Raw genomic sequence first — 12,711 nt, 5'->3', positions numbered from 1 at the left:
TATGTCTCTATAAGATTGCTTAACTCATGTCCCTGTCCCCAGTGTTTTCAGCCAGTTTTGCTGAGATCCCTTCTCATAAGATCAGGCCTGCTGGTGGCTTGTCCTCACAGATTGAAGGAATACAAGGATGTGTCTCGGCACCTGAAAATAGGGTGTGTCCCCTCTTCCCCCCCTTGTTTACCTCTTCCTGTTAATTTCCTTCTGAAGTCTGCACCAGCTTTTCATTAGCATTTGACCATAGATTCCTGTTGTATAATATGCAATACACAATGGTCCACCATACAGATAAGTGTCTTCCAGTTCCTGGCTGGAGAAGTTTGTTCGACACAAGATACTTTTGATTGACCTGCTTTTTAACTACAGACTAGAGAACATAGTTTTTAGTATATATACACAGCTCCTCATATTTTCTGTACATTCATCTTCACAATGAATTCAAACTGGAACAGGTGCAGAGAAAGGCTATTAGGATGAGCTGAGGCATGGAAAATCTACCTTATGAGAGGATACTCAAAGAGCTTGGCTTGTTTAGCCTAATCAAAAGAAGTCTAAAGGGAGATATTGCTCTCTATAAATATGTCAGAGGGGTAAATAGCAGGGAGGGAGAGGAATTATTTAAGTTAAATGCCAATGTGGACACAAGAACAAATGGATATAAACTGGCCGCCAACAAGTTTAGGCTTGAAATTAGATGAAATTAAGCATCGGAGGAGTGAAGTTCTGGAATAGCCTTCCCAGGGGAGCAGTGAGGGAAAAACTCAAGATTGAGCTTGATAAGTTTATGGAGGGGATGGTCTGATGAGACTGCCTATAATAGCATGTAGCCAATCTTCAACTGCTAACAGCAAATATTTCCCATGGCCAGCGATGGGACTCTGAGCTCCTGTATTACACAGGCCATAAAACTTCCCCAAAATAATTCCTCCCTTTCCCACCTCAGAGTACCAAATACCTAACTTTTCACAGGTCCCAAACAGCTTGGGGGCTACACATTTACCTATGCCTATGTTATGGTACCTTGGGGTAAGCAGGCATGTTAGATATTTCAAGAGCTAAGACCCCTATCCTACCATGAGCTCCAGTAGCCACAGGAGTCTATGTACTTGTCGTTGCAGGACTGGGCCTAAATTAACAAAAAGAACAGAGATGCCCTGTCTTAATTTAATTTTGTTACAGAAGCTTATTCAGATAGAGCTTTTGTACATTTATTTATACGCTCCATCCTTGTTACAGCCTTGAAAACATTTTTCCCTCCTAGAATCTACGTCTGCAGTTTTCAAAGCTGCCTAAAGCAATTTGAATGCCCAGTTCCTGTTCAAATTAATGGAGCTGGATCTCCAGATTCCCTAGGTAGATTTGAAAAGCACATTTTATTACCACCCATCGCTGAACTGTCTCCCTCTGACTCTGCCATAGCAGAAACAAACACAGCAGTGGCTGGTTTACATCCGAGGCTGGCTAAAAAGCATTGATACACTCAGCAACTGTCTGGGGAAGAGTACGTTAAACTGCACTGCTGCAGACCAAAAATTATTGCTGTCAAGCATAACCATCAGCCTTGTTTTCAAGAGTTGCAGCCAGGATCTTTTATGGAAATCACAATCCGATGCTGTACTTCCACCCACCTTAAAGCTCTTACACTGCCCGAGAAGTGTAAAGGGCTTTAGCGTTAATGCTACGGAGCTCGTTTGTCAGCCTACTTTCTAGTTTATCCCTGCTCTCTAGGCTGAGAAGGAAGACGCATGAAACTTTATTAATTCTTGCTTTTTCCATAGCTTTCCTTTGAGCGGCAAGCCTCGGAAACTATCCTGCAGTCTCTCGTATTACTTGTAGAAACAAACCTCTTCTCTCTCTTCGTTTGTTTATAAACTGTGATTAGACAGAAGGGGACAGTACTGAGGCACACCCAGGATTTGTGAAGGTTTCAAAGCTGAAAATGCAATGCATCTAATGCGTGGGGTTGAAATGTACAGAGTGCCCTGCTCATGGGCAGAAGATGGAGACACAGAACATAACTTGAGATTAGTTCCTCTTTTTTTATTTTTTTTACACCGAGTGTTTAATCAAAGATCGTATTTCAAAGGAGCCATTGGCTTAAACCCCCCCAAACAGCTGCACAAACATTTCAACTATTTAATTAGTGATAGGGTTACAGGTGGACCCACAGAGGAGCTCAACACCCTGTTTCTGTACAGATAACTTGAGGTGCACATCCCAAGTACTTGCCTGTGGCCAAAGCCACTCAGTCCCCAGTCGAGGTTTCTCATTGTTTGAGGGCTGAGTGTGCAGTAGGGCCTGTACAGAATATAGAATAAGATGTGCTCCCCACTCCAAGGATCTCTCCTTTGACTTGTTCTCCGTACTCCCCCATATTTTAGCAGTCATACAGGCGGAAAAATAGGCGGAGCCATGGGTTGTTCTGATGGTTCAACAGTGACCAGTGCTTAAACACCCAGTGATAGGCAGAACAGCCAAAATTGCATGCCAAGTTTCAGACCTGAGGAATACCCACAGTTGACTTAAAAGCCCATTAATAGAGTCCTTGAGAAAAGGAGCTGTTACTTTATTGCTAAGAAGCTACATGGATTGCAATCTAGAAACGTGTGGCCCTTTTTGGGCTGTCCCCTGTTTGTAAAATAAGGTGACGAGACAGGGCTTCCGTTCCCTTTAAGGTTTGTAAAAGCCAAATCCCAGAGGAACGTTAATGGAAAGCTGCATATTTCTGTTCAGCTCCCTGAAAACTGAACAAGAAGTCCCCTCTGGATTGTGCCCACGGGTGTTTATTTTTCTTCCTTGCTGTGTCACCCACAACCTTTGGAAGCATTATTTCTTTACCACTACATTGCACAGAATGGGTTCACAAGCCCACAGAAAATGACAGCCCCTGCCCCAGAGAGCTTCAGGCCAGATTTTCAAAGGCAGTTAGGCACCTAAAAATGCAGCTGGGTGCCCAGTGGCATTTTCAAAAGCACGTAGGGGCTAACTGCATCTTTAGGGGCCTACATACCTATACAAATCTGGCCCTTGTCCTCGAAGGCTAGGTCCACACTTGGAGTGGTCAGATTGAGTATAGATGCTGCCCGCCCACCTAGAATGGATAGAAATGGCAGTGTAGACGGGGAGGTCCTGGTTAGGCAAGTAGAGTAAGGCCGTGTGTGATCTTTAGGGTACGCACCCTACACAGCTCTCTCCATGCCCAAGCTCTAGTGTCCTGCTGCCTCCCCAGGTCTGGAGCCTTTCCCCACTGCAGGGAAAGACTCTTAACAGAGAGGGTGGGCAGCCGCCAAACCGCTGCCAGAGTCTTTCCTCCCTTCCTCCCTTCCTCCCCACCACCAGAGCCTTTCGCTGCCACGTGTAGTTACACACCGCAGCGCGATGCAGCTTGCTTTTCACTGCGGTGTGTAGCTACACCTATCCCACACACCACCACCAGCACGCACGAGACATAAGAAGTGGCTGAGCCGAACAAGCGAGCCAGGGTGAAAGATGAGAGTAACAAACATAAAAGAACATTTGCAATCCTTGGCTAATCATCTGTGTCAGTGCAACAGATGCCACTATGGCAGAAAACTTGGTTGTAGTGTTTTTATGCTCAGCATATCTCACTTTATCTATTTCCACAATATACATGTTAACCTGTGGTTATGGATCTGCTAATATTGCTCAGCAGGGATGATAGGAATATTTTTATCTTTGAAAGATTGCTCAAGGTAGCTTTTCTAAAATACCACCTTCAGTAAAGCTGATATAAGCCATCTTTTCCCTTAGCAGCAATCCTTTTAACGAGGGAACTGACGTATTAGCTATTGATTAAAGCAAATTGGTTTGTTCAACACCTTCCCCAGCAGGGATTTGCCAGATATTTTGCAAAGCACTGAGAATGTGTACCTCAAAATTTGATGCTGGCTTATGCCTTTAATATGGGAACAGAGGAGGGTGGGTCGGAACAGAGTGGTGGTGTATTAAGTCCAGGGTAGGGTTTTTCTGTTTGGTTTTGAAAGGAATTAAACTTGCATCTCTCTTCCTGATTATACTAGAAAAGCATGTGTGCCACTGAATTTTCCAACACAGAATGATACATAGTGATGGTCCAGGACAGGAGAACCCTATGGTGCCAGGCAGAAATAACCCCTTATTATTAATAAGTATTGTGGGGACGCATTATAAAGCAGCAGATACTCTGCTGCTAGCCACATGCCAGTTCTATCTGCTGGTCATTTTACATGGACTTACAGGCTATTCCCAAAACATCAGAGCTTGGCCTGAGCCAAAGAGCTTGCTTGCGTAGCTGAACAGTGGGAGTGCTTGAAGCTGTGGGCTTGTCCCATCTTTAAAACAAATAATGTAGATTTGAAAATATCTTGTATTTTGATGTACTGCCTAAAAAAGTTTAATTGGGGTGGGCCAATTGTTCTAAAGAGGAGATGTCAGCATAGTGCCTGAATCGGAGCAGCAGCAAACCACATGAGAGCGTCTTTGATCCTAAATGAGCTCAAAGCGATTTACCAGCGAGGATGCTGACGCAGCACAGGGTTCCCTCCACCCAGAGCTCCTTGCTTATATGCATACAGCACTACTCACCTAGGCCCATCTAGAGCGTAGATGTGCTGGGCCTCATGCCAAACTTAAGACAGAAAATACTTGGTTCAAGGCATTTTCACTTTGTGCAGAGAGGCCCAAACATGTCAGAAGAAGCAGACAAGTTGAGTCAATTATTGGTGTTCCAAGTTGCGTAGAGGGCTCCTGGAAGCTGTTTGCATCAGCTTTCTTCTTACTGAGTTATTGTGAAGCCACCCAAGGTTCAGCTCCACCACTAACAAAGTCCTGTTGAGACATTCAAGCCATGTTAGCCCCGGGGAAACCCACAAGGATGCTTTTATAGCCAGCTTTTGATCTGGGGGCCAATCTAAAGGCAGCTCAGAGGAGGAGCCAGACCTGTAACCGCCCCCTAGTTGGGGTTAATAATTTCCATCAGTGACTGTGTCTGTAAGGCAATCTAGAGGGCAGAATAACCCTCCCAGAGCCTCCACAATCATGCACTTCCCTTCTGCAAAGAGAGAACCTGTAACATCAACCACCTGTCCCCAGGCTACCAGGTAAAGGAGAGGCTAATCTGTTATCCTCATCATTAGCAATTTGTCTTGTATCTCTTATCAGTGGGGTCTAGGGCAAACCTCTCCTCTTGTAAAAAGAGCTATAGCATCTTTAATGGCCATATGGGTGTTCTGTTTTTAAGATTGGCTGTGAAGAAATCCACCACCCCTGTAAATGATATGTCCCACAATGTATCTATCTGGAAAAGAAAGTGAGTGCTATGTTGGCAAGGGCTGGGGAGGAACCAGGGCTGGCCTTACCATGAGGTGAACTGAGGCAGCCATCTCAGGTGCCAGACTGTGGGGGGGGGACCACTAGTACACAGTTTCAAAGGGTGCCAAAATATTGTGGGCCGGCTCTGGGAGGAACCCATGGTGTTGCTTCATAAAACACTCTAGCAACTCCCCTCTGGATGATCTAACCATGGCTACCAGCACTGACTGGCTCTGGAAAGAGCTACAGCTGATTTCCATCAGCCAGAAGGTCAGGGAAGGGGAACAAGGAAAACCAAGAAGCTCCTCTGAGCACGGAGGCATTGGCCTGCAAAGGGTAGGCAGACTACAGTGGTGTAACTGGGTGGCAAATGTAAGCTTTATTGACAAGACTGGTGAATTTTGATGGGCTGACCATGCCCATCGGCCCTCCTTGGCCTGAGAGCAAGCCCCATGCTGGGCGGCTGGCTGGGCTGTCCTGGCTGCAGACACTCCATTGTTGACGCTAGAGAAGATGTGGTGGTGTTATCCTCCGCCCTCTCTTTGTTTTATAGCGGGTACATTGTCCCTGTGCAAGGAATGTAGGAGCTCCCAGGGAGTTGATGGCAAAGGCCTCTGTAAAGCATCTCCAGGTTCCAGGGCGCGCGCACATATCCCTTGCCCCATGGTCTGGAAAAACAAGAGGCATTTAATGGCCAGCAGAAATGTAGTACCCTCCCTACCCTGAATGAGGTTTTATTGTGCTGCCTCTTTATTGTTCTGTTTACAAGCCAGGCTTTTTATAGCTTTTTCTATGAATTGTTTCAAGGAGAGGGTAATTACCTTATCACATGCAGCATGATTTATAGCCAAAGAAGTGGCAAGGGACATTCAAGCTACACATCGGCTCTTTGAAAGGCAATCTACATGTTTTAGCACAGAGCTTGTTTTCTTCTAAGTTCACTAAGTAGATGGAATATAAAAGGCCCTCCGTGTCAATACCTTCTTCCATCCAGCTCTGTGATTAGTTTCAGGGCAGGGACTCTTCTATCAAACCTACTGTACCTGTCGGTAATTGGACCAGATACAAGGTGGAAATTAGGGCATGTCTATACTGGGAAATTGACCTGAATATTTATTGCAAAATAGCACCATGTGTGGACGCTCTCATAGCTTATTGCCCAGGAACTATTGTGGTCAGTTTCCCTTTTGTAGACAAGCCCATATTGACTTTAATATCCAAACCTTGTAACTGATAATGAAATGGAGCATGTGGCTAGATAATTGGATTTTTCTACTTGAAGAATCATTTGAGGGTAGTTCACCCCAAAATACGATATCTAGATGGATACTGCCCATGGGCAAAAGTCACTCCAGTGCAACGGGCCATGCACAAGTCCTTGTGTATCACTTAAGGACCAAATGCTGCCCTCATGTATATCCACGCAACCCTCATTGTCATGAGTGGGCAGAACTTGCAAGTGTTCTTTAAGAGCAAGCTCTTGAGACATACTCACCCCTTGTTAATTGGTGGTGGACGTCTTTATATGCACTTACCTGTGTTGTACTGAATGAGGGATTCACTGTGGCTGTACTGGAGATGCCAGCATAGCCAATTTTCTCCCAGTTCTGTACAGATACATTTCCACTGTAAATTAATCTCCTTCTACTTAATGGTGCCATTGTGTCTGCTGAATCCCTTGGCAATTTTATTATATTTAAAAAATCATGATGTGCCAATGATTTGTGACATAGGCACTGAGGTTCATAAAGCAATAAAACTGCCCCATACAACTCCACTCCCGGTGCTGGAACCAAGAACTGACCAAGTAAGAGCAAGATGCAGAAACCACCTTCAGTGGATGATGATCCTGAGCTCTTAGATCAGGAGTTACTCTCTTTTCCTTCCTGGCCTTCAAAATGGCTCTGCCTGCATTGTTACTTGTGTGTTCCTAGTGGCACTAGTATGCAGAGGTGGGGCATGTACAGCATGAATCTGAGGGTTATTTTTAGAGCTGTGCGAAACTCATTGGGTGAAATGTGTCCTCATAAAAACTCACCTGGTTTCAAGTTTTGTTCCAGTCTTGAAACTCAGCCTAGATTTGTTGAACGTTAATGATCCCTCCAGGAGAACCTGGGCCCAGTTTTGAGCCAATCTGGGGAGATCCAGCTATGGTTTTGCAATGGAAACCATGCAAAATTTGGAAAGGGGTGAACAGAAAGCCCGCTGAAACTAGGTTCTGCCACCTGGGTTTAGCTTTAAGTTTTAGAGAGTGTTTGAACCCAAATTCATGCAGGCTGACTCTCTTCTTGGGGCCTAGTCCATAGACAATTGTTTATTAAAATCAATGGGAGTCTTTCCATTAGCTTCAGTGAGTTTTAGATCAGGCCCTAGTAGAGCACCATCGATTTCACTGGAGTTGCTCCCAATGCACACAGGCATGAGAGGGACTCAGACCCAGAAAGTATAGATCTGCAGGGATTGACACCAAAGAAAAGGTCTGCGACAGCCTCTCTGAAGTAAATCAATGGGTAAATATCGCCCCCATTTGAGAGCTGGAAAGGCCACATGTCTTGATTGTACTAAGATGAACTTGAGCCAAAATCCCAGATCTGAACATTCCCAAACTCCAGGGCCAGGCTTTGCAGTGAATGGGACACCAAAGGACTGACTGGGCCTTTTGAAGATGTCTCCTAATCCAGTGGATTAGTTACCCAGCTGACCTTGTGTTGCCTGCATTCACATGTAGTTGTGACTCAGTAAATCTCTCCTTTATAGGACATGCACTCACCTGGCTGAGAAGGAATCCCAAGAGGTTCAAATCCTGACTTGCTACAATCTGCAGCCCTGGATTCGAAGCATTTTTCCTTGGGAGGGAGGCACTTTTTTTCCTTTTTTTTTGTTCCAAGTCAAGCAGTGGAGTGAGTTCAAAGATCAGGTTGCAGCTCAAGTTATAAAGCCGCCTTTATTGCATTACCTAGATAAGTAAATATGCGGTTTCCTGTCTGAAAGGCCGCAGGAGTGCTCTCAAGGCATCTATGCGCTTTCCTAGGAGATTGGGCCAGAACACACTGCACGCATCCATAAGCCAAGCAATGGCAAAAGTAGCTAGTGAAACAATTTAGAAATGGCCCCAAGCCATGTTAATAACACATAAAATGACTGTGATAAACTTCAGTTCACTTTGCACAGAAATCCTCTTTGCAAGACAGTAACAAACTTTATTTCTGCACTAAGCACTCTAGAGAATGAATAATGAGGATGAGAGGAAAGGGAACAAGGAGAGACAGAGAGAGAGAAAGGTCTTGCATTTATACAGCATCTGTCATCACAAAGGTTCCCATACCATAGTATAGAGATCATTTTGCCTACCAGTGAAATGCAGCTGCCTCTGGGATGTAAGATGACAGTTGTTTAACACGACAAAGTAACACTGGAGAGTGAGGGGGAAAACCTGCATGCATTTGAAATTGCAGGGGCAATTTAGGTAGGTACAGTGCAGCCACTCAAAGTAGAATTGGATTAGGATGTTGGGACTTGACTCACAATCATAACTATTGCAACTACGAAAAACCTGACTGGCTCTGAGACTGTGAAATCACTGCATGGCAAAAATAACAATAAAACGAGAGGGGAATTCTTTGTTCTACTCCCTTCTCCCCCTGCTTCCTAATCCTGGCCAAAGAGAAAAAAATGAAAAATCCAAGAAATTCCATGGGGGCTCCTTTCCCAGATAAGTGCCAAATGAAAGAAGCTTCAGCTTTGCATAGCTCGAGCTCTAATTGCCAAACAAACACAGGGTTAATCTTAGGACAACCAAACCCAATTACACAGATGAATTCATTGTGTGAAATGATCACTGAGCATAGGGAATTTTAGTACCAGTGCAGAGTCCAAGCTCTGTAGGGGTCATAGCAAAATCTGCTGAGCTGAACACATGCAAACCTCTCTGTGCTTTCATCCTTGACTATACTTAAACCATGCTCACCGTGGGCAGCTTCCTGGAGTGACTCTTCGTTTCCAAGAAGGCTCAAGGGGCCAGAAATCGTTTGTGGCTATTGGGTTAGAAAGACCACGCGTTTACCCATCATACCCTTTCTTAGTTAGTTAGTATAGCAGGTCTAATATCCGAAAGCAAATCAATAACAACTAATAGACTGTCAGCACTATTGCAGAGGGTGGTAAATTAAATGTAACTGAACAAATGCACAAGTGACTTCTGCAGTCTCTATAGATATAGGAGCTGCTATTAGCATCCTGCACTGGAATTGCAAGATTGCAATTGCGAGATTGCAATAGCCTGGAAAGCAGCCTCTAGAAATGGAGACGGGGTGAAATGACAGAGATGGGACAGGGGACGAAACTGGGGGTCATAGAGCCATGAATCTAATGGAAGGAAGGAGCTAAATTGGAGGTGGAGAGAGCTGAACAATGAAATGGATCCTCGGAGCTCAGTATGTGGGCCCTGATTGAGAAAAGGTCTAAAGCATGTGCTCAAGAAGTCCCATTGACTTCAGTGGAAAGTCAAGTTAAGCAAGCGCTTCAGGACCAGGTCAGGGCGATGCGAGGGAGCGGGTATGTATTGTAAATAATGCCTCCATTGTGAGAGTGACCATTACAAATAATCCATATTTAGAGTGGATTTGGGCAGCTAGTACCGGCCCCTTTCAGGATCGGATCTCAGACTAGGGAAGGTATGGGGTGGCAAGTCCTATGCCTTGTACAAATACAAATCCAGCAAACTAACTGGATTTGTACACAGCTCAATTCAGCATACGATTGTCCCATTATATCCTGATTTACCTTGGCTTTCTTGCCTAATATTATCAGCTGGGACTTTGGACGCACTTGGCTATACATAGAGTTCTTGCGGAATAGCTCTTCTGTTGTAAATACGCTCTACCTTACTTCAGAATAACTTTCATGTGTAGATGAGCCAAGGCAGTTAGATGCCAGCTCCCATTGAATTTCAGTGGGGTGTGGGCACCAAACTTCCTTTGGCTCTTTTGAGAATGCCAGCCCCAATGTATAATTCAATTGTTACAAGAGTGCTCTGTCTTGCTGCGTAAGTATAAAATTAGTTGATAGAAAAGGCACCAGTACATGGTATCCATGAATATGTAGCCCACCTCTTGGGTTGTGTTGAACCGACAAAACTTGTTGTGCACTACAAATGGCTTCCTTTGTGCATTTCTCCATATCCACTTTTAGGCATAACTTAATAACCACAGAAATGTCAAAAAGACCAACCTGCCTGTAACTTGATTTCCCAGGTTTGGAGATTTTAATTTCCGCTCTAAGTGAGCAGGGAATGAAGATGATGACTTATTTTATGAAAGGTAGTTTGTTTCCCTAGTAATGATGGTTGTACGCTCTTGAGATCTTTCATGTCACCGGCTCCAAAACTCATGTAGCTGGTATTCTGCCAGCAGATTTCTAAACCAAACAGCCCTTTTAGAGTGGAGAAGATTTGTGTAGGGCTATAATTCAGGATTTCCGGCTATCGAAGGGAACATCCACACAGCAGGTAGGTCACAGCATGGATAGATGTACGTCCGCTAGCTCTGTTTGAGCTGTACAGCACGGGCAGCAGGACTGTACATGGGCAGCTAGCCCAAGCCGCTCCCCGTGCCATTGCAGTCCCATTGCTGTTTGTCACAGGTTAGCCCAATCAGAGCTAGAGTGTGTACATCTGCCCACTCTGCGAGTCACACCTCCCGCTGCTCTGTAGACACACCAGCAATATAAGGCCTTTATATTGCTGCCCATCACCGTAGTATCTGAGCAAAAATCAGTAGCAACAGTGAAGTCCCTAGTGGACTTTGTGGAGTCTCTGGCCCTTCAGGGTAAAAAGTCTGCTTGGACGTGGGGGTTTTTGCTTCTGGGTTTTCAGGTTTTATTGACTTCCACATTTTGGGGAGTGTGATGGGGTGTCCACCTGGGCTCAGAAGGGGCTGCTTGACAGGATAGGCTGCACCTGGGGAAGGTGTGGGCTAGATGGACAGCCCTAACTGAACCTGAAGCCCAGCAGGAAGAGAGGGGACTTGCATACAGCCACCAAGAGGAAGCGCTGCAGCTTGTGGAGTGTGAGCAGGGCTGCGGAATGAGAGGCTGGGACCAGGGATCAGAGAAATTGCAAGAGGAGGCGTCAAACCGGTGCTGAACTAATCCCCAGATGACCCACAAGGAGATGCCATAGCAGTGAGTCGAGCAAACCCATAATAGGGAGGGTTGGTTGGAGAGGAGTTAGTGTTGTGAGTTTCATGCTTACAATGGAAAGGCTTTTGGAAGAGGAAGGTTTTGCAACATTTCCTTAAGAGGCTCAGACTCTGGGTAAACCTGATCTCCTCCGGGACTTTGTCCCATGGCTGGATCCCCTGGACTGAGAGTGCTTTGTCCCTAGCTCTCACACCTTTCATCCTGGGCTTTGTGACCTGCATGGTCCCAGAGCTGCCCAGCTGTCGTGGGGATTCATAGATGGAAATTCAGTCTTTAATGTACCTGGGGCTTGATCCATTAACTGCTTTGGAAAATCAAGACCAAAGCCTTAAACTGGCATTCTAATTGCTGTAATGTCCAGTGTGCTCCAAGTAAAGAGAAAAGAGTGGGAAAACTTCTGAAGTGTTGGTCAGTGGAACTGCTTGGAGGCAGGCGAGGCGGATGTACTGTGCCAACAAGGCATGGCAAAGCATCAAAACAGGTAGGAGAGAACCTCCCGTCTCTCCGTCTGGCTCTTTGCTTTGATCTTTTATTTCATTCTTCCAGCCTTTCTCATGCAATGAAATTGATTCCTGTAGGCCACTCGCTCTAGTGCTGCTCGTGAGTGCTAAAATTGCACGCACACACACACAATCTAGTTGTAACAGCAGCTATTGGAATCAGTGGTTATTGAAACTCGGCCATGTGACAGAGGTCTTAACCTTTTGTAACCCTGACCTGTGACAGGGGCCAGGAAATAAAGTGCAGGCTCGTCACAGCATTCCTCTGGGTCAAACTTTTATTGCACCTGTAGCAGCTGAAATGACACTGGAAATGCCTCTGCGAGTCCCCCATTTTGATTAGTCATGACAGCCGCTGCTACACAGAGATTTAATCTTCTTTCAGCCTGATCTGAATGCCAGCAATGGAGGCTGGAGTCCCCAATGAAAGGTCTGTTCTCTGGAGCCACATCTTACTCTCAGCACCTAGATGGGCTTAGGGTCACAATAACTCTTAAAAGCACTGGAGCATGGCACTCCAGGTTTCAAGGATGTCAAACTTTGCATCTCTTTCCGTGTCTGTTTTCTCAGAGTAGAGAGTGGGGCTCCAGGTCTGGGGTTCGGACTGTCAGCATCAGGGCTGGTCAGCCACACACTTGGAGGGCAGCTGTAACAAGGTGTGGCCCTCCCAAGGCTAACTCGAAAAACCTACACAGCCAAAGGTTGC

The 12,711-nt window shown here is 45.5% G+C and overlaps 1 long non-coding RNA gene across 1 annotated transcript; it reads right to left on the bottom strand.

Annotated features, from left to right (window-relative positions):
- Positions 1-5,663: 5,663 nt before the first annotated feature.
- Positions 5,664-8,350, bottom strand: LOC142069510 (uncharacterized). Its single transcript, XR_012665361.1, has 2 exons — positions 8,078-8,350; positions 5,664-5,975 (listed from the first exon to the last, which is right to left on the bottom strand). It is a non-coding gene; the product is annotated as an uncharacterized LOC142069510 (long non-coding RNA).
- Positions 8,351-12,711: the final 4,361 nt, after the last annotated feature.

This window comes from Caretta caretta, chromosome 17 (genome assembly GCF_965140235.1).
Source record: "Caretta caretta isolate rCarCar2 chromosome 17, rCarCar1.hap1, whole genome shotgun sequence".
NCBI lineage: Eukaryota > Metazoa > Chordata > Testudines > Cheloniidae > Caretta > Caretta caretta.
This window is presented reverse-complemented; position numbering and strand designations above follow the sequence as displayed.